The 21,349-nt window shown below is 44.9% G+C and overlaps 1 protein-coding gene across 3 annotated transcripts in view; it reads right to left on the bottom strand.

Moving 5' to 3' along the window:
- PRKCD (protein kinase C delta) overlaps window positions 1-18,805 on the bottom strand; it is a 138,286-nt gene extending 119,481 nt beyond the window's left edge. For 2 of the 3 annotated variants that reach the window (XM_075005111.1, XM_075005114.1), the window contains exon 1: window positions 18,692-18,805. The gene's annotated coding sequence lies outside the window, so the exon portion shown is untranslated. The remainder of the gene's footprint in view (window positions 1-18,691) is intronic. The other variant, XM_075005113.1, reaches the window with a different exon arrangement.
- Between the last annotated feature and the right edge of the window lie 2,544 nt (window positions 18,806-21,349).

Below are 21,349 nucleotides of genomic sequence, written 5' to 3'. Positions count from 1 at the left end.
AAAAAATTCTCCTTAATCTCTAATGATAGGACAAACAGCAATGGGCTTAAACTGCAGCAAGGGAGATGTATGTTGGACATTAGGAAAAGCTTCCTAAATGTCAGGGTGTTCAGAATAAATTGCCTAGGCAGGGTTATGAAATCTCCATCACTGCAGATTTTTAAGAGCAGGTTAGACAAACACTTTTCAGGGATGGTCTAGACAATATTTAGTCCAGCCAAGAGTGCAGATGAACTAGATGAACTCTTGACATCCTTTCCAGTCCTGTGATTGTATAACCCTTCACAAATCCTTCTCAGTTATGACACATCCCCTCCTCAGCCTCCACATTCCTACTATTCTTCCTTCTCAAGTCCCAATTCCATTCAGTGCCGACTGCCCTATCCCCCACTTCTCCAATCTCTTTCTAGGAGAGAAATTCTGTCTCTCCACTTTCCCACAGCACAAAGATCATTCATGATTCATCATAGTTTGTGACCTTGCATACGTGACTTCTAAGAGTTAGGTCCACTCTGTACATCCTGCTCCTTGTCTGAGAGAGAGAAAAGGAAGGGAGCAGAGGTCAGAACAAATCAAACAGCATCTTTGCCCTTTTCTTGCCAGTGAAATGCAAGAGAGGCAGAACTAAGGGCTGGCCTAGAAAGAGCTAGCGGCCATGTTCACAAGACTCCACGATGCCCTGAGTTCAATCTCAGCGGTGCAGGAGAAGGAAGACATAGTACCATGGCTCTGCTGGGAAGACACTTTGGAAATGGTTGGCAGCCCCATATTTGACATCCAGATGACTACTGTTCTGGAAACCAGAGAATTCTTGAAATTATCGTCAAGAAGTATCATACAAAGAAAACAACGGAGCCTGGGGCCATTTGTCTCCAGCTGAGAACCTTCACTCTTGGTAAAATGAATGGATGCCCTTACTTGCCAGACACACTTTTCCAAAAAACAACCTTTGTCACAATGAGATTCATTCCGGATTAAACGAATGAGAGAACTGGGGATTTATAAACACTCTCCAATCTGAAGAGATCCTTACGAGCTTATACAATGGAGCAAGTTCCACCTACTGCAGCATAGTTACTATGCACTAAGTCAGGAGTTCTCAAACATCATTGTGCTGTGGTCCCATTCTGACGACCTCTGAAGTGGGTCCTTGCCCACAAAAGCTTATGCTCCAATAAATGTGTTGGTCTATAAGGTATCCCAGGACTTCCCGTTGCCTTTGCAGATACAGACTAACACAGCTGCCCCTCTGATTCTGAGTACAAAAGTTACTACATTACTCCGGGAAGGGGACCAAACCCTGTGCCCACCAAAGCCTTGGGAGGTTGTCGACCCTCCATCACTGGAGCAAGTCAGGGGGTCCAAAGACCCAGGGCATCATCCCTGGTCAAGGGGCCTGGAACCTGAGACCTCCCACCTAGGGATGAAGCTCTTTGTGCTTTGCCCATGGGCAGTGGGGTTCGGGTGTCGGGGCAGAACTGGGCCCCAGCAAGTCTAATACCAGCCCTGCTGACCCCATCTTTGGGGTTCCTACCTTTAGTGTGAGAACTGCCACACTAAATTAACAGCTTGGGTCAGCTACAGGAGGAAAGGGCAAGACACAAGCAGCCTGCAATGCCCACAGTTTTTGTGCTCATTCTGTAGAGACCAGAAGATTCCAGGACAAATCTCCAAGAACCCAGGAAGTCCATAGGGAGGTGCTACAAACCCTTTGGCTCAAATCACCCCCTCCTTCAGAAAAGCCTGCATAAGGTGGCACTAGAAGAAGGAAATTTCTACAAGAATCCCCTCAAAAAGCTCCACTTCTCTTATTCTATACAGGGCAGATTAGCCACTGGGCCATCATGTCCCATGCCCATGAACCACATCCAGTAAAATAGGTGCCATGTGCCCCAACACGCTCCACCTGCCCAGTGCGCCTAATAGGAAACAGGCCCTACTCTCGTGCATGAGTGACAGGTAGGCAGAGCAGGATAAGCCCATGCACCCTGACCCACTTGTCAGCAGAAGTACTGGACCGGTGGGAGAAGACCCATGCCACGGGACTGCAGGCAGAAGGTGTGGGAAGGGCCCCAACGAAAAGGTAATCTGCCTCTGATTCCACAGGGTGGAAGTGCAGGGGCACTGTGAAATAAACTACAGGCTCTCCCATAACCTGTCATGCCTCCAGCAAGCCGCAGCAGGTTGTTTTGTCACAGTGCTCTGACTTCCAGCAGCCCCAGTTCTGTAACAGAGCTGCTACACTGGTGATGTACTACCACAAGGTCTTTATCGCTGGCATGGCCCTTCCCCCTGAGCAGGGAGATTTACGGATATGCTAACACAACTGCAGACTGCAGTGTTTTTCCAGCTGAACTTCTGCTGGGTCAGAGGGAGGGGATGATAAGAGTTCTGCAGCATTCCCTACTAAGCCCTCCGCTCCATTCATTCCCACCCCTTCTGCCAGTGCTGGGTTTGGAGAAGTGGTGAGACTGAATCCCCTTTTCTATAGTGGTGTGACTGGGAAGGGAGAAGATCCCAGCAGTGGGGCTACCTCCTCCCTCTGATCCGTATACATTTGGGGCCGTCAGATGACGCCCAATTTTGGCTAAGACCTTAGTTTATGAAAACCAGTTCAGGTGTGTCCTTAATGTACATAAACCACATAAGCCTGTAAGAACTAAGATAAACTAGCTGAACCAAAATGATAAGAGTTAGCTTCAGACAGCAGCTAAAGAAACACAAGAAAATAATAAGTATTAATGAACTATGAATTTCCTGAGATCTTATCTTAACAAGAATTTTTTTAGTGCACAGAAAGTTCTTAGCCAATAGATGCATCAGAGCACTACTAAACTTTTATGAAGCCACTGGAAATTTTGCATTAACAGAAGTCTAATGGATCGGCAAACTGAATGATAAAGACTTAACTCATGCTGATCACAACACACATGTAAAATCTAGAGCAGCAATAGATACACAGACTGAGGCTTGTGAACCACAACTGGCTCTTCAACATGTCTTCTGCAGCTCTTTACAGCATGAAGTATTGAAAACAGTGTGATTTAATTATTAACCAATCTAAGTTTCAAGCAATGAGGGTGCTTTTATTTTATTATTAACCAACTGTAGTGGACCAAAAAATTATACTTGGTCAGTCATTTTACTATGAGAATATATATAATCTCCCTTCACATTGTTAAAATATGAATATATGGTACTACAGTAATGAATATATGTTACTATAGTATATGAAATAATGAATTCACATTACTGTGGTTCTTTTGGGTAATGACAACTCCTATTCTGGCCCCTGAACCACTGAAAAGTCTGAGTATCACTGACTTAGAGAGTATAAGAAATGTGTTATTTTTTCAGAAAAGATCTCCAGGTGCTTTTGAAGACTCTTCTGTCAATACTGAAAGCATCTTTAGTCAAATCAACTCCTACCCTGTCACATGCACACATACGTGTATGACACTTTCGGATTTAGATCTTATTATAGGAGTGTAACTCAAATCTATAAAGGAAGCCAACTTTGCTGTCAAAAGCATATGACTTTAACAGGAGAAATACACCCATCCACCCTGAAATAAATACATTCACGGTGTTTTTTTTTTTATTTGCATTATATATGTGGATATGGTATACCTAGACTTTAGTAAGATATTTGATACAGTCTCACTTGATCTTCTTATCAATAAACTAGGCAAATACAACTCAGATGGGGCTACTATAACGTGGGTGCATAACTGGCTGGATAACCATTCTCTGAGAGAAGTTATTAATGGTCCACAGTCATGCTGGAAGGGCATAACAAGTAGAGTTCCACAGGGGCCTGTTTGGGGACTGGTTCTATTCAATATCTTCATCAACGATTTAGCTATTGGCATAGAGAGTATGCTTATTAAGTTTGCAGATGGTTCCAAACTGGGAGAGGTTTGCAACTGCTTTGGAGGACAGGGACAGAATTCAAAATGATCTGGACAAACTGGAGAAACGGTCTGAGCTAAAAAGAGGAAGAAATTTAATAAGGACAAGTGCAAAGTAGTCCACTTAGGAAGGAACAATCAGACTCATACATACAAAATGGGAAGTGACTGTCTAGGAAGGAGTACTGAGGAAAGGGCTTTAGGGGTCATAGGGGACCACAAGCTAAATATGAGTCAACAGTGTGATGCTGTTGCAAAAAAAGCAAACATGATTCTGGGATGCATTAACAAAAGTGTTGAGAGCAAGACACAGGAAGTCATTCTTCTGCTCTACACAGTGTTCATTAGGCCTCAATTGAAGTACTGTGTCCAGTTCTGGGCACCACATTTCAAGAAAGATGTGGAGAAATTGAAGAAAGTCCAGAGAAGAGCAACAAAAATGACTGAAGAGCTAGAAGAACATGAGCTATGAGGGGAGACTGAAAGAACTGAGCTTGTTTAGTTTAGAAAAGAGAAGACTTAGAGGGGACATGATAGCAGTTTTCAAGTACTCAAAAGAGGGTTACAAGGAGGAGGGAGAAAAATTGTTCCCCTTGGCCTCTGAGGAAAGGACAAGGAGCAATGGGCTTAAACTGCAGCAAGGGAGGCTTAAGTTGGACAATAGGAAAAAAAACTTCCTAACTGTAAGCGTGGTTAAACACTGGAATAAACTGCCACGGGAGGCTGTGGACTCTCCATCACTGGAGATATTTAAGAGCAGGTTAGACAGACATCTATCGGGGATGGCCTAGAAGGTATTTGGTTCTGCCATGAGGGCAGGGGACTGGACTCGATGACCTTTCAAGGTTCCTTCCAGTTCTAGTGTTCTATGATTCTACATGCCATTGCCACAAATAAACATTTATACTAGTGGAATCAGAAAAAGATACAAAACACTCCTTATATAGTTATCATCCAGAAGGCATTAAAATTAATTAGATTTTCACGAACAAAACAGCTAGTTTCATTTTAACACAAATCTTCTGAAGTACTTGAATGATGCTAATTTAGTTCTATCACGGACTTTCTTCTGACAACAGCAAATCAAAGGTATAGGGTGGATCCTGATATTTGTATTTCATAAGGATTTGTCTTGGAGTTTCTCTATTACTCCCTTCTCATGTAGCAAGTTTTCTTTAAATGAAAAAAGCCTCATGCCTCACTGTACTCCCCAACCAGTCCAAAGCAATTCCCAGACAGAAGTTTCTGGCAAATATGCACACTGTCTGGGAAGTTTAGTTTAAAGAAAAAAAGTCACCATCCTGTTAGCAATAAACTAACTACCGGCTGAACTTTCCTAGTCTGAGACACTATAGTCTGGCAACATCCATGATCTGGCATGATTTTAGTTGCCTGGATGTCCATTTATCATGGGTGCATCCAAGTTCCCCACGGTCCCATAAAGTTTGTTTACAGTCACCAGTCTTGGCTCTAAGTGTTCTGTGCTGTTATTTAGCTCTAATTTACCCATAAACATCTTCAAAGAGCACAGTAAGGAGGGGAAGTAGTTGGCAATGCTGCTAGACAATACTGACCTCTTGTAATTTGGCAAATTCTCAGGTTCAGCACCAGTCAGGTCCCAAGGGTGCTGGACTAGATATGTTCAACCTGTAAGCTGCATTGAAATAAGCAGGTATTCTGAATGAGGCTTGCAGGGTCTAGTCAATGTTATTTGATGAACAGCCAGATTTTTCAAGGTATTTAGGGACATAGTGAGACTCTCAGAAGTACCTGAGAGTTTCACTGAGTGTTAGGTACATTTGAAAAATCCCATCCGGTGCTTTTCTGCATCTTTAGGTACTTTAAAAGCTTTAAATCTCTTCTTACAGGATTCCAGAAATGTATTTCAATCAGCAGACAAACAAAAAGATAAGTCTAACTTCTTCCTTCTGTAACTGCCCATATTGCATCTTGACACACAGCATATCGGGTGCATTGACATAAATGAGCTGCCACATGTGTGATGAGGACCAGACTAGCTACATCTACACTACGAGATAAATTTGACATTTAATAAATTCAAATTTAAGTGCCCACAAACCTTCTCGAAATTCGACCCTCCCTTTCTCTGTGTCCAGTTACCACCTCCCCATTGCTTTATCCAAGTTCGACTATGGGAGCAACACATTGTGGGTACCTATCCCTTAGTGCCTTAGCCCCAGTTGCTTGTGTGCGTTTGATGTCACTATCCCAAAATACAAAGCACTCTCTCAGAATTCAGAGCACCCAAAAAGAGTGCAAAAACGAACGGGAGATGGCGCCATTTTCTCCACCAGAGTGCTAGCACAAACATGCATCTGATGAAGCTGGTCTTTGCTCACACAAGCTTATGCTCCAAAATATCTGTTAGTCTATAAGGTGTCATAGGACTTCTTGTTGAGCACAATCATGGATCCTCAAATGCATCAAGTCATTGAACACACTCTTACAGCAAATTCACAGACCGCCACGCAATTTTTCTGTTGATTAGAAAGTGATACGATGGTCGAGTATTATGATGATGAAGGTTTTGAAGAGGAAATCTTTCTACTGCAGTCCACGAACTCAGAACTGGCGGTTGCCCTGAATGCACTGTTGACAATGGAGCAGAGGTTTTGGACACACGAGACCAGCACACACTGGTGGAACCACATCATTTTGGAGTCCTGAGATGACGAGCAGTGGCTTCAGAACTTCTGCATGTGTAAGTCCACTTTCATGGAACTTTGTGATGTGCTGATGCCTGCCCTGAAGTGCAGGAACTCAAGAATGTGAATGGCTTTAACAATTCAGAAGTGAGTGGCAATTGTTTTGTGGAATTTTGCAATGTCTGACAGTTACTGGTCAGTGGCAAATCAATTCAGGGTGGGCAGATCTACAGTGGGGGTTGCAGTGGTACAGATAGCCAATGCAATCTGTCAGCATCTCTTCAGGAAGACCGTGAGCTTGGGAGATGTACAGGCCATAGTGGATGGCTTTGCTGCCATGGGGTTTCCTAACTGCGGTGGGAACACCATGGCCCTAGACCATGTAGCCTCTGAGTATACAGTATGGTCTCAACATTCATGTGTTCAGAAACCTTGTGAATGTTGATTTTCACAAATACAGAGAGCTCCCGGCCCTGCAGTCTCAGGGAAGTGGCAGCTGCCAGTGCTTCCAGCCCCAGCCCCAGAATCCCAGGAAGTGGCAGCCACTGGTGCTCCCCGCCAGAGCCCTGGGAAGCAGCAGCCTCAAGCAGCTACTCACAGATAAATGAATTTGCAAACATTGAGTTTGTGAATGTGAGGAACTTACTGTGTAAACAGAAAGGGGTACTTTATTGATGGTGTTGCAGGCTCTGGTAGACACAATGGTTGATTTACCAACATCAACGTGGGATGGTTGGGGGAGGTTTACGACACATGCATCTTCAGAAATTCCAGGCTGTACAGAAAGCTCATAGATAGGACCTTTTTCCCAGACCAGAAAAATCAAGATTGGTGAGGTGGACATGCCTATTGTACTACTGGGCTACCCTATTTATCCTCTGCTCCCTTGCCTTATGAAACCCTACACAGGAGTCCTGGACTGCAGCAAGGAAAACTTCAAAGACTCAACAAGTGCAGTTGCATGCGCCTTTGGCTGTTTAAATGTGAGGTTCAGATGCATATTGACCCGTTTGGACCTTTATGAAACTAACATCCCCACTGTGAGTACAGCGCGCATTATTTTGTATAACATTTGTGAATCCAGGTGGCAGAATTTCCTAATTCCTAATTCTGGTTGCCCCCATCCTTCTCTCCATTGGCCTCTTCCTCCTGGTCCCCCAGCTCCTCTCGGCTCACTCCAGAACAGGGCCTCCACAATTGTCGTAATGAAGATTGGGCAATGTGGTAGGGTCCTCCCGCAAGAAGCATTTGCAGCTGTTCATAATAGCAGCAGGTCTGTGGAGATGACCAGGAACGCCAGTTGACTTCCTGGATTCTGCGATAGGCCTGCTGGAGTTCTTTTGCCTTCACCCAGCACTCTGTAGTGTCACGGAAGTAACCTCTGGCAATCATCAACTGTGAGATCTGATCATATATGTTCACATTTCTCTTCGGACACCCAAAGTCTGCTCACCATTTTTTCTAATCCCCAAAGTGCAAGAAGATCCAGAATCTCCTGATGGCTCCACACTGGAGCTCTCTTGCGAGACTGAGAACTAGTAGGCAGATCACTACCCCGAGTACTCATGACTGAAGGAGATGGTTACCAATGTGATATGAAGGGTAAAGAACCTTTCATTATGGACGCCCTTTATATTTCAAGGACTGGGTGCTAATAAATTCAAATTTATGGGCTTCCTGTGACCTCCTTCCTGTGTACCTTGAGAGTAGAGACTATACCTGGTGGGTAACCATGTAGCTTACATACAGGACACTTCTGGAGGCTAACAAATTCAATTTTAATACGTGGCACTCCCATGCTAGCCTTTATTCAAAATTTTAAATTTGAACTTGACACTATTCCCAGCCAGTTCCTACGATATTATATCGATATTAGTGCTCCCTAATTTGAACTAATGGTATTTACAGTGAAGACAGTGATGTTATACAGCAAACTGACTTAAATTCCTATTTCTCTCTTAGTGTAGACGTAGCCTCTATAATGATGGAATGTTCAATTTTTAGCAAGTTCCTTAGGCAGAAAAATGTGCTAGAGAAGATAAACTGTACTTTTGCAAGAAACCATGGACTTTAAAGCGATTGTTGATTTTTGCATCTCCATACAGAAACTTCACTTTTAACAGGTTTGCAACACAAAGCTACTTAGGGGAAAAATATCAGTTCTAAATGAGGTTTAAACTTGACCTTTAACTGAGGGGCCTAAGAGCAAATTTTACTTTTTTGTTCTGTCATCTTGTGAAACCAACCACATAAACTAGGTTAAGCCAGTATTGGACTAGATTTTTATCTCCCCACAAATGTGTAATTTTTTTTGTTGTTGGTGGGAGGGAGAGAACATAGTGGCAATCTATTGTTCCTGCTGGGTAGGCATCAATACATACTAGTGTTTATAGTCACACATCTAAGAACAGAACCAGACCTATGATCCCTCAGTCACCTCTGTGAATCAAGGAAGGATGATACTTTTGTGACTTCCATACTATAATGAAAAAAGTTGCCTATGCATAAACAAACATTAATGCCATTCTTACCATTTGACAGACCCATTAAGTTTGCTTTTAAAACATAAGCAGGATAGCACTTCACACAACCTATCTAATACACACAAATATGAATAAACAAGCATATACCTTCAGTGAACACACATTTCTGCCCCCAGAACAAAGATTCATCTCTACTGTGCTGGTTGGGGCATGTGCTGGATTTTTGCTATTTGCATGTACCATATTGTCAATGAAGCGTAAAAACACATTAAGTGACATATCAATTATGCAAACAACCTTCACTGTACTTTGCCCATGACCAAGATCATCCAAATTAATTGCTTGTTCTTCTCAGTACTTTGCCCATCTGCCATGTTCCTGCCAGCAGGTAACATACTGGAATCCACAAGAATCGTTTTCTGAGCCAAAGTTGACTCTCTGCCCACTCAAAAAGACAAGTGGCAAGTAGAACCTCCCAGCTACACATACACACACCCAGCACAACACAGGTGAACATGTATAATTTAAGGCCTAGAAACTTTGAGCGTATCTCTTTCCTGTTCAAGACATTATGGTGCATTTATTCATCCTACAGTTTATGAAATTATCTGTGACAGTCATGTAGAAACACCAGTTTATTAAGCAGTTGTCGTATCATGAATCCAATTCACTGTGCTTGAGAAAGTACCCTTACACTTTTTAACACTCAGCATGCCCCATAACTGTAAACTAAGTACACGTTAACCCAGATCCACAGGAACAGAAATACAGGGGTGATGGAACAATTTTATTGTGTGGGTGCTGACAGTCACTGAACCAAACTGTAAACCTTGTATATAATGGAAACCACTTCAGCCTGGGGGTTTCTCCCCTAGTTTTAGCACGACTACTTAAATACCTAATATTCCCTATTTCTGCTTACAGAAACTGGTTTTACTTTACAGTGTCAGATGACAATTACACAAACACAAGTCTAGTTTGTCATCATGTGCAGCGGCCGCACTGATACAGCATCATCACTTTCAAGGGCAACTGTGGTTTTAAAACAAAATGTGTTTAAATATGTATTCTGGGATTTCTAAACAGTGAAGTACTTAACTCCCTTTGAGTCTCAGTCTTTTGAATGCTTGAGCCTGAAGCATTTAGTAGAAATAAAACATGCCTTTATTGGAAAGGCTTGACAAACCCTGTAAACAGAAATACACATGTACACACTCTACAGCACTTCAGATCACTCAGCTCCAATATGGCAACTATTTGTAAAGACCTATTTCTCAAACAGTTCAAAGATGTTCCCAGTTTTCCTGAACTTTTAACACCTCCCATAACCTCCAAAGACTTGCACCCTATCCTTGTGGGCCTCCTGCCAAAGGAGAAATAGATTGCTCTCATGAGACCTGCTCTACAACAGGGAACAAAGTCGATCCCAGATATGCAATTCTGGGTATGCCATGAGCACAGCTAGAACTCACATCAAAATTGACTTTCTGCCCTAGAATAGATTGTGGATCTTCGGGCTCACGTTGATGTCCCTTACTCCATGTGATAATGTGGAGTACCAGGGTAGACGGCCAAACCCAGATAGATTGGTTGTGCCGTGTCTTCGCACACGTGACAAAATCAAACTCCAAAAGATCGACCAAGGCGCATCAAATGCTGAGTAAGTATAGACATACCCTGCAGGCTCCTCTACGCTTGTGGGGGCTTTTGGGGTGAAAAAATATTCAGAAAAAAAGCACAGACCTTTCACACTGCCATGTGTAAAAAGTCACGGTAAGAGGATTTTTCCTTCAAAATAACTCCAACTCTGCAAACACCTGTTGTCGACCCTGCCCTCCCTGCCCCCTTTAAGCTGCGTCTACACGTGCACGCTACTTCGAAGTAGCGGCAGTAACTTCGAAATAGCGCCCGTCACGTCTACACGTGTTGGGCGCTATTTCGAAGTTGAAATCGACGTTAGGCGGCGAGACGTCGAAGTCGCTAACCCCATGAGGGGATGGGAATAGCGCCCTACTTCGATGTTCAACATCGAAGTAGGGACGTGTAGACGATCCGCGTCCCGCAACATCGAAATAGCGGGGTCCTCCATGGCGGCCATCAGCTGGGGGGTTGAGAGATACTCTCTCTCCAGCCCTTGCGGGGCTCTGTGGTCACCGTGGGCAGCAGCCCTTAGCCCAGGGCTTCTGGCTGCTGCTGCTGCAGCTGGGGGTCCGTGCTGCATATACAGGGTCTGCAACTAGTTGTTGGCTCTGTGTATCTTGCACTGTTTAATGAAAGTGTGTCTGGGAGGGGCCCTTTAAGGGAGCGACTTGCTGTTGAGTCCGCCCCGTGACCCTGTCTGCAGCTGTGCCTGGCTCCCTTATTTCGATGTGTGCTACTTTGGCGTGTAGACGTTCCCTCGCTGTGCCTATTTCGATGTTGGGCTGAGCAACGTCGAAGTTGAACATCGACGTTGCCAGCCCTGGAGGACGTGTAGACGTTATTCATCGAAATAGCCTATTTCGATGTCGCAACATCGAAATAAGCTATTTCGAAGTTGGGTGCACGTGTAGACGTAGCCTTAATGTTGAAAATGAATGCAAGTGAACAAAGCACAGCTACTGTTGGCTTATGTGAACACTCCTTTTGCAATGCTGTGGCTGCGTGAACACCATTTTTTAAATGCACTTATGGCACTTATCAAAAACACACACCAGGTAGCCAAAGCCTCTGTTGCTGATGGAGTAGCATGAGATTCTCTCCATGAAAAAGAAGTGCCAACCTACTGCTTTGCTCCTTAATCCTGTCAACACGTGTACTTGAAAGATGCTGGACTGAGATACAGCAATGCACAGTTTATAGTTATTTTATTAAGTCCATGCAGCTGCTTACTCCTTTAACTGAAGAAATATTTGGAAAATACTAATTTTACCTTTGCCTCTTTCCCTGCTTCTCACAGCATCAATGCTCACTGAATTTTTGTCAGCTGAAAAAAAGTTAACGAGTTTGACAGGTCCAAAATCTAATTTGGTCAAATGAAAAAATCTCTTCTTGCCACTGATAGGTAGAAACCTTTCCTGTCAAACTGAATGCACAACCTCACTCTCCACATACACACACACACACACACACATTTAAAAAAATAAATGGCCTTAAGTGTCATAGGTCCTGGGTGCACTCACAGTCCCATTACACAGGTGATGAGTACCTTTGGGGAAAAAATAAGTAAGTCAGGCTATCACACTCTAGTTAGCTCGTATGTCTGCAAAGATAAACCTCTACACAGAAAACCCTATATTGTTAACATTGTGACCATCTGGTGCCTACCACTACTGCTTTTAGCTTTGCCAAATACAACAGATTAAACTTGGCTTGAATCTTCATCTCCTGCACTGCTCTCCACAGGGTTCTGAATAGCAACAGTGAAATGCCCAGAGTATATTAATTTTATCTTTCTGCAAGATTCAGGGGCCTTTCTCTGCTGCATTCCAGACCACCTGGAACATCATGAAACTATCAAGAACCAAACCAAAACTCTCAGGTTACTCCAGGAGATGAGGACTCAAGAGAAGTCACTGAGAGTGACAGTAGTGAAGCTCCACAGATGCTGAATGGGATAGAAAAAAATATATTTATCAGCCATCTGCTAGTCAAGAAAATAAAGGCCCAGAGATACATCCAGCGAAACCACTCTGGTAGGCATCCCAGCACTCTTCTCAGATACCAAGGGCAGCAAGGAAACTGAGCTTCTAACAAATGGTTTACGCAACGACTTGATTCATTGTTCCCTCCTTTTCTTTCAGCTTTTGACTAATATCTGATGTTTCGAACATTTGTCTACTCTCTCCCTGCTACAGGCTGAACCCCTCTAATCCGGAACACTCTCATGCAGCAACATCTGTCATCCAGCATGATTTTAGTTAGCTAGATGACCATTTATAATTGGTGTAGCCAAGTTTCCCACAGTCCCATAAAATTTGTTTCCAGTCACCAGTCCTGGCTCTCAGTGTTCTGTGCTGTTACTTAGCTGTAATTGACCCCTAAATGTCTACTAAGAGCCCAGTAAGCAGTGGGAGTGTTGATAATGTGCTAGACAATACGACCTCCCGCTGCCCAGCAAATTCTCTTGTCCGACACTGGTCTAGACTGAAGGGTGCCGGATGAGAGGTTCAACCTGTAAAACAATGTAAAACATTACAGCCTTAAGTCCACTCAGACAAAACATGTTTGGTTACAATTTGCAGGAGATACTGTTGCCTGCTTTTTGTTTACAATCTCACTTGAAAGTAAGAACCAATATTTATGTGGCACTGCTGCAATCAGCACCATATGATATTTATGTGCCAGATGTGCTAGATTCCTACATCCCTTCCTGATTCAGTTACCATTCCAGAGGACGTGTGACCGTACTGATGGTGGGTTCTGCTCAATAATAATCCAAAGCAGAGCAGACCAACACATGCTCACTTTCAATATCTGAGTCAGATGCCACCAACTGAAGTTTGATTTCCCTTTTTGGTGGTTCAAGTTCTGTAGTTTCCTCATTGGAGTGTTGCAGTTTTAAGACTTCCGAAAGCATGTGCCATGCTAGGGATCTGCAACCTGTGGCTCCAGAGCCGCATGTGGCTCTTTAAGAACTTCTTTGTGGCTCCTGATGCTAGAATTGCAAAGTAAAAAAAATCCTTCTAATTGTTTTTGATAAATGGTGAACATCTGAAAGACCAACTATGAACTCATATCTAAAAATCAATGTGATCTCGAAACGTTGGCTAACTCCTCCTTAATATGTGCAGTGCGTTTTGGGATATGATACTATATCCGTGTTTTGATTGTGTTGCTAATAAAGTCTTATTCACATGCACTGCATCTCTTGATTTTTTTTTTTTACTGAATTCAGAAAAAGAAAAAAAAAAGACTCTTCTTGCTATTTTGGCTGCCGACCCCTGTTCCATACCCTCTCAGATTTTGAAAGGCACTTCCGATTCTTAACCCCTGGGTCAAGTGCTGTTGCAATGTTTAGAAATCTCACATTGTATCTTCTTTGCATTTTATTAAATGCCCAAGATGAAATTAAAATGAACATGTGCTGGGTCATCATGCAAGACAGCTATGCCATGAAACATATGGCATAATGTAGTCAAAACAGAACAGGAAGCAACAATTCTTCTCCAAGGAGTTCAGTCACAAATTTAATTAACACTTTATTTTATTAATGAACATCTGCAGCATGGAAGCATGTCCTCCGGAATGGTGGCCAAAGCATGAAGATGGCAGTAAATACCCGCCATCAGTGGCTACAAAAGAACCTTGCAGATGCCTTGTCTCACTTTCAGCTGATATTGAAAACAAAATGCAGGCAGAATTATCTCTTGCAAATTGTAACCAAACTTGTTTGTCTTAACAATAGGCTGAACGACTAGGACTGAGAAGTAAGCTCTAAAGTTTTACATTGTATTATAACTGCACACAAAAACAAAACCTACATTTGTAAATTACACTTTCACGATAAAGTGAGTGCACTATGTTACTTACATGAGGTGAACTGAAAAATACTATTTCTTTTGACCATTTTTACAGTGCAAGTATATAAAGTGAATTCTGCACACTTCATATTCTGTATTGCAATAGAAATTAATATATTTGAAAACACAGAAAACATCCAAAAACTGAACACATTTCAGTTGCTATTTTCTTGCTTAACAGTGTGAGTAATCATGATTAATTTTTTTAATTGTGATTACATTTCTCAGTTAATCATGTACATTAACTGTCATTGATCAGTGGCCCTACTTTTGAACACATGATGTGAGGTAGGAAATAGAAGCTGAAAAAGCAAATAACGTTCTGAAGCTGTTGTGTTGCAATCTGCAGTGTCTAACTCTTTCCCCAAAGCCTGCAGACCTTCCCCTGTGGCTCCATATAACCAATAATCCACTCGTCAGAATATCAGAGATTAGTTTATTGTGCATTTTTGTGACAGACATTTTCAGGAACTACTGAACTTTTTTTTTAATTTTTTTTTTTTTTTATTACTGAAGTAGCTGTTGAGCAGTTAAAGAACATCTCAGGAAAACTACAGGCTGAACCTCTCTAATCTGGAACTCTCTTGTGCAGCAACATCCATAAACCAGTATGATTTTAGTTAGCCAGACAGCCACTTGTCATGGATGCGGCTAAGTCTCCCATGATACCATTACGTTTGTTTACAGCTACCAGACCTAGCTCTTAGTGTTCTGTGCTACTACACAGTGTAATCTACCCCTGAATGTCTACCAAGAGACCAGTAAACAGCAGAAGTGTTGGTAATGTGCTACACAACATTGACTTCCCATGGTTTGGCAAATTCTCTCATTCAATACTGGTCAGGTCCCGAGGGTGCTAGACGAGAGAGGTTCAATTGTACAATGATGCTGCTGCAGCCTGACAAACTGCACTCACCTCAAAGCTCGATGGCACAGGTTTCTTTGGTGCTGAGCACACCACACCTTCCTTGACAGTGCGTTCATCAGTAGTTGGCGTACTGACAGGAGCAATTGGGGAATGCCTCTACAGCAACTGAATGAAGGCGTTATTTGCATCTTGGATAGGGATATCTACAAGAGCTTTGATCTAGCTAGCTCACTAAAATGGCAGCAAAAATGCAGCAGCACAGACTTCATTTCGGGCTAGCCACCTAAATACATAAGTAGGGGGACTGGGCAGACTTGGAAAGTCAATGCTGGTAGCGTATTCACTGAACCAAACGTGGGTATGCCTACACAAAAGGCAGTGTAGACATACCCTAAACGTGCACAAGACCAAGAATTCTCCAGATTCAAAAGGAATTGGCCACTTTTATGAATAACAAACAAACCAACCACACCACAACACTTAACTTTCATGACTCTGGACACCAACATTTTATTAGAGATTTTAAACCACCTCACGTTTCAAGTTAAACCAAACTTAACATGGTAGGACAACAAGAGAGGCAGATAATCCCCATCTGTCTTCACTGGGATTCTTGAAACTTTCCCTAGTGCTGTAAACTGAGAGGATATTAGACAATATGAATGTTGGGGCCTGGTAGCTCCTACACACAAACTACCTCCTTTGTGCTAGCTAGGCATTTCAGGAGGGACATCACAATACCCAACCGCCACCTGTAAATTAAGACTTCAGATATGAACATAAATTCTCTATTTCAACACTGTTAATGGCTCAAACTCTAATGTAGTATTCTCATTGGAGAATTCTGACATTTCCTTTGTGAACTCTTACATACAGTAGTGGCTGTATGTATACATATTTTACTTGCATATTAAAAGGGGAGACTAGAAAGGTTAATTCCTTAAAGCTTACTCTGTTTTCTAATTACTTTCAAAAGAGCATGCAGTGAAGAATTTCATACAGGTTGAATCTCTCTAGTCCATTGCTTCTTGGCCAGGCAACATCTGTGGTCTCGCAGGATTTTAGTTAGCCACATGTCCACTTATCATGGGTGTAGTTAAGTTTCCTGTGGTCCCATGAAGCTTGTTTCCAGCCACCAGTCCTGGCTCTCAGTGTTCTGGGCTGTTATTTAGCTTTAATTTACCCCTACATGTTTTCTAAGAGCCCACTAACTAGTGGAAATGTTGGTAATGCTACTAGATGATGGTGGTTTGTCACTGGTTAGGTCCCAAGGGTGCCGGAGTAGAGATGTTCAACCTGTAGCTTGACATATTGAGCATTTATACTTATAGTTCAAATGAGCTGCATATCCATGTTGGTTGAGAAACAAAAACTGGTGATACAGGTGTCTGAGCTAAAAAGACTAGTACTGTATTACCATGCTGAAGCTCTGTATTTAGTGCAAGGGTATTTGAACAGAGAACCTCAAAAGATAACACCACAAGTCTGAGTCAAAGAGACAAAGTGCTATGGCTGGACACTGTAATAACTCTTATTTCACCCATGGACCAGAACAGTGGGACTTATAGAACAAAGCAACCAACCAAGGCATGCACGCAGATACAGCGGGTTGCACCAAACCCAGATATTTGAGCGAGGTTTGAAAAAGATAAGAATTCCATTACCTTGTCATATAGTTACACTTTGCTTAGCTCATTGAAAACTCAACTATGCTCCCATTTGCTGTTGGCATGTGCACATATATTGTAAAGTCTGGTCTGCTGATACGTTGCTTCATCAACAGAAGCTACGGCTATTTTATAACCATACTTACAGTTGACATATTGATAAATATATTACTTCATACTGTAGCATTCCTCAAGTAATATAAGCTAAATTATGTCTCCTCCCTGAACACACAGTTTCCTTGTCCTGGTTAGCTATACTTCCTGGAGCTAATGATCACTTTTACTACAGTGAAACCAGAAGGCATGCTAAGAACAAAGTCCGCAATTAAAAAAAAAAAGTTAAGATAATTGAGCCATTCACACACACATACAACTTCTACTAACATGCACAAGAGTAAGTACTTCTAGTCACTTTTGCTTCTGAAGTAAAAACACCATCCAAAACCCCTAACAAAAAACTGTATCCAGGGGGTAGCCATGTCAGTCTGCAGCTTCGCAAACAACAAGCAGTCCTGTAGCACCTCAAAGACTAACAAATTTATGAGCTTTGTTCATTAAGGTGCTACCAGACTGTTTGTTATTTAAAAACAGGGCTATAGGCCTGCCATCATTTTTGGCAAGGACCCTTTGATTAGCATCAACTGTCATGACGACTACACTTCAGCAACAATAGTTTCAATCTAATAGTACCAGTTCCCACCCTTTTAAGAGGGCTGGAAACGCACAGCAGCTATGAAGATTTCACATGCTTTCTAAACAGATTTGATTGAGGCTTTTTGTTTCTCTTTTCTGCACACATCCATTATCATATTAACTCAGCCGCTTTCACAGTCACCTACCTTAACCCAGAGTTCGCCAGAGTCCCCTTTCTCCCTGACTTACAATATTCATAACATACCGCACAGACAGCCAGGCCACTCTGTAAGCGACCCAAAAAAACCACTCGCTGTTTACACACCACCACTGACAGGCTCTTCCATGCAAAGTTCAGCCGGGCACCACTGAGGCGTTTGCAACCAGACCCAGGCAAGGCGGAGGACAAACCTCAACGGGCAAACAAAATGGTTTAGTAGGCGATGAGCTCTGGCGGGGCAGATCTTGAAGCAGGGGCTGGACGAGGTGACCTCCCGAGGGCACTTCCAGCCCGAGGATTCTCTGATCTGGAGAAGGGGCTCTGCCCCCACCAAAGCCCCTCGCCTAACCCGTTGCACTGTTCGGCTTTACTGGGCGAAGACCCAGACTAGCCCGGCGGCCTGAAGTCACCAGGGAGAGGGGTGCAGAAAGTTCACCCAGGAAGACAAACCGGCTCCGCAGCCAGCCAAGGACCCAGGGACCGGGACCCCAGCCCCGCCGCCCGCCCCCGCAGCAGTCCGGAGGAGGAAGCCCCGGCGGCGGGAACAGACCCGCTCCCCACGCCTGCGCCCCGGGGGAACCCGAGCCGGCCGGAGCCGCCCCAGCGCAGCGCACCCCGGCCGGGCGGGCGGCGCCTCCAGCGCTTCCTCATTCACCGGCGCCGGGCCGGGCCGGAGCCGCCGGGCGCTGCGGGACCCCCCAGCCGCACCCGGGTCCCTCCGCGCGCGGAGACCGCCACTCACCGCCTCCCGGGGCCGAGCGCGGAGCGGTCGCAACCCAGGCCGAGCGCTGTCCCGACGGCAGGCGACCGAGCGCCCAGCACGGCCGGCTCCGCCCTCCCGGCGCCCGGCCCGCCCCGCGCTCCGCCCCGGCCCGGCTCCGCCCGCGCCGCTCACCTGCCGCCCGGCGCAGCCCCGCCTGGCCCGGCCCCGGGCTCCGCGCTGCTCGCCAGGGGCGGGGCCCGGCTCCGGATCCCGTCCGCCGCGGGGCGGGGGTCAGAGCCCGGCTCCCCTTCTCCGTCCGCTGCCCGTCCCTCCCGCCTCTCTCCCGACCCCCTCCCCGCACCCCCGGCGGAACCCGCTCACCTCCTCCCGCCCCCAGCACATCCCCCTCCCGACTCCCACCGCCCGCCCCCAGCGGAACCCCCTCACCCCTCCCCACCGCCCGCCCCCAGCACATCCCCCTCCCGACCCCCCTCACCGCCCGCCCCCCGGCGGCCACCCTCACCCCATCCCACCCCCCCCTCCCCTCCCGACCCCCCCCCACCGCCTGCCCCCAGCAAATCCCCCTACCGACCCCCCCTCACCGCCCGCCTCCCGGCGGCCACCCTCACCCCACCCCACCCCCTCCCCTCCCGACCCCCCCCACCGCCTGCCCCCAGCAAATCCCCCTCCCGACCCCCCCTCACCGCCCGCACCCCCGGCGGAACCCCCTCACCCCACCCCCCTACCGATCCCCTCCACCGCCCGCCCCCCCCCGGCGGAACCCCCTCACCCCACCCCTACCCCTCCCGACCCCCCCACCGCCCGCCCCCAGCACATCCCCCTCCCGACCCCCCTCACCACCCGCCCCTCCGGCGGCTCACCCTCACCCCCCTACCGCCCGCCCCCAGAACATCCCCCTCCCGACTCCGTCACCGCCCTGCCCCCCTGCCCATCCTCCTCCCCACCCTGCCCCACAGGGCACGTTCCCCTCACGACCTCTCTCATTGCTTTGCCCCTCTGCTACATCCCCTTCTGGCTCCCCCTTTCCTTTCCTTCCCTCTTCTCACTGCTCTGCTCTCTACCCCTCACAGTACTTTCCCCCTCCTTTGACTCTCCTTTCTCTCCTCCTCCTTCCTTTTCCTCCACTCCACTTCCTCATGTTTGAGCTCTTCTAAGACATGGCTGCTTGGCCCAAGAGCTCAGCTCCAGGTCAGCCTTGAGAGGCCAAAGGTTTCAGCATGGGATAAGCAAACTCAGCCAATCTTCAACTCCTCCTAGTGTAACTGCAACAGCCCTTTGGGAGATGTTTGCCTTGCCAGCGTACCCTACCCGGACGGGTCTTTTAACGTTCACTGTAGGTGCTTAATAATCCCAGTTCTCTTATGGGTTTTGGCAGCCATTCTACAGTTACAATGTTTTTTTTTCTTGACGTAGGCACTTGTCCACCAGAAATTGGGCAGAAGGCGACCAATTCACTTGAGGTGGCTTATGATTTTCAGCTGTTTATGATGTGCATTTCAGTGTCACCTATGTAAAAGTTGTTGTTCAGCTTAAAGACGGGGATACGAGCCTAATCCTTTGGGAAAGATTGTCTAACATTTACAGTGCTTATTAAAGGGGAAAAAGAGGTTTTTATGGCTTTTTTTAAAGGTGAGTTGTATTATTCAAGGACGGCAGTAGGCAGTAAACACTTTCCATGTGTTTAACTGAACACATGGGAGCAGTCATAGGGACTGCTCATGTGCATTATATTGAGCACATGCATCAAATGTTTGCAGGATCAGGGAGTTACGTTAACTCAGTCTAATTCTTGATCTTCCCCCACACCTCTCCACTCTCTGATTTTGCTCACCTTGATTATCTTTTTCTGATTTGTCCTCCTTGCTTACTGTTTTTGGTTCTCTGTGTCTTAAATATTGAGTCTGTTCTGGTCTGGATATGGTCTGAAGAAGTGGGTCTGTCCCACGAAAGCTCACCTAATAAACTATTTTGCTAGTCTTTAAAGTGCTACTTGACGGCTTTTTGTTCAGGACAGAAGCTGTGTCTTCCTGCTTGTTTTACCGTGCTCTTGTAAGGGGGCCCTGATCTTGATCTGGGCCTTGGAATGGAGTTTCCTAGTATCTCTCCCGTTATCTATTTTACAATAGAGGCTATGAAAGTGGTGAATCAATCTAGAGCTGGTCTTTTGTTGAAAAGCAGCATTTCCAATGATAGTTAGACTTTTATTTGTAATTATAAAAAGGAACACAAAACATATGGCTAGAATGAATAAATAAACAAATAAAACACACAATTATCCTAGATACGGAAAAAAGAAACTTTCCTGAAAACCTCTTCAGCACTTAGCTGCTTTTTTTAAAGAGGATTTTATCCTTCTCCAATTAAATATTCACTGAATTAAATAGTTATAGACTCCATATACTTTCACTCCCTAGGGTTGTACAGAAGCTATGGGATATGCATATTTTAATTTGTTTGTTTTTATTTTATTATTTTTGTTCTTTCATAAACACTGTAAATGTTAGACAATCTTTCCCAAAGGATTAGGCATGTATATAAACAGAGGGCGGTTGGAAACATGCAGATTAGATTCCATCTAAACAGTGTCAAACCCACCGTATACTGTATTGCATTTTATCCCAGTCACCGCTCACCTTCCCAGCCTATCGCGACCAAAAGCATGCAGGGTACAATTTG

This window comes from Carettochelys insculpta, chromosome 11, assembly GCF_033958435.1.
Source record: "Carettochelys insculpta isolate YL-2023 chromosome 11, ASM3395843v1, whole genome shotgun sequence".
Classification (NCBI taxonomy): Eukaryota; Metazoa; Chordata; order Testudines; family Carettochelyidae; genus Carettochelys; species Carettochelys insculpta.
The sequence above is the reverse complement of the archived record's forward strand: the minus strand, read 5'-3'. Positions and strand labels throughout refer to the sequence as shown.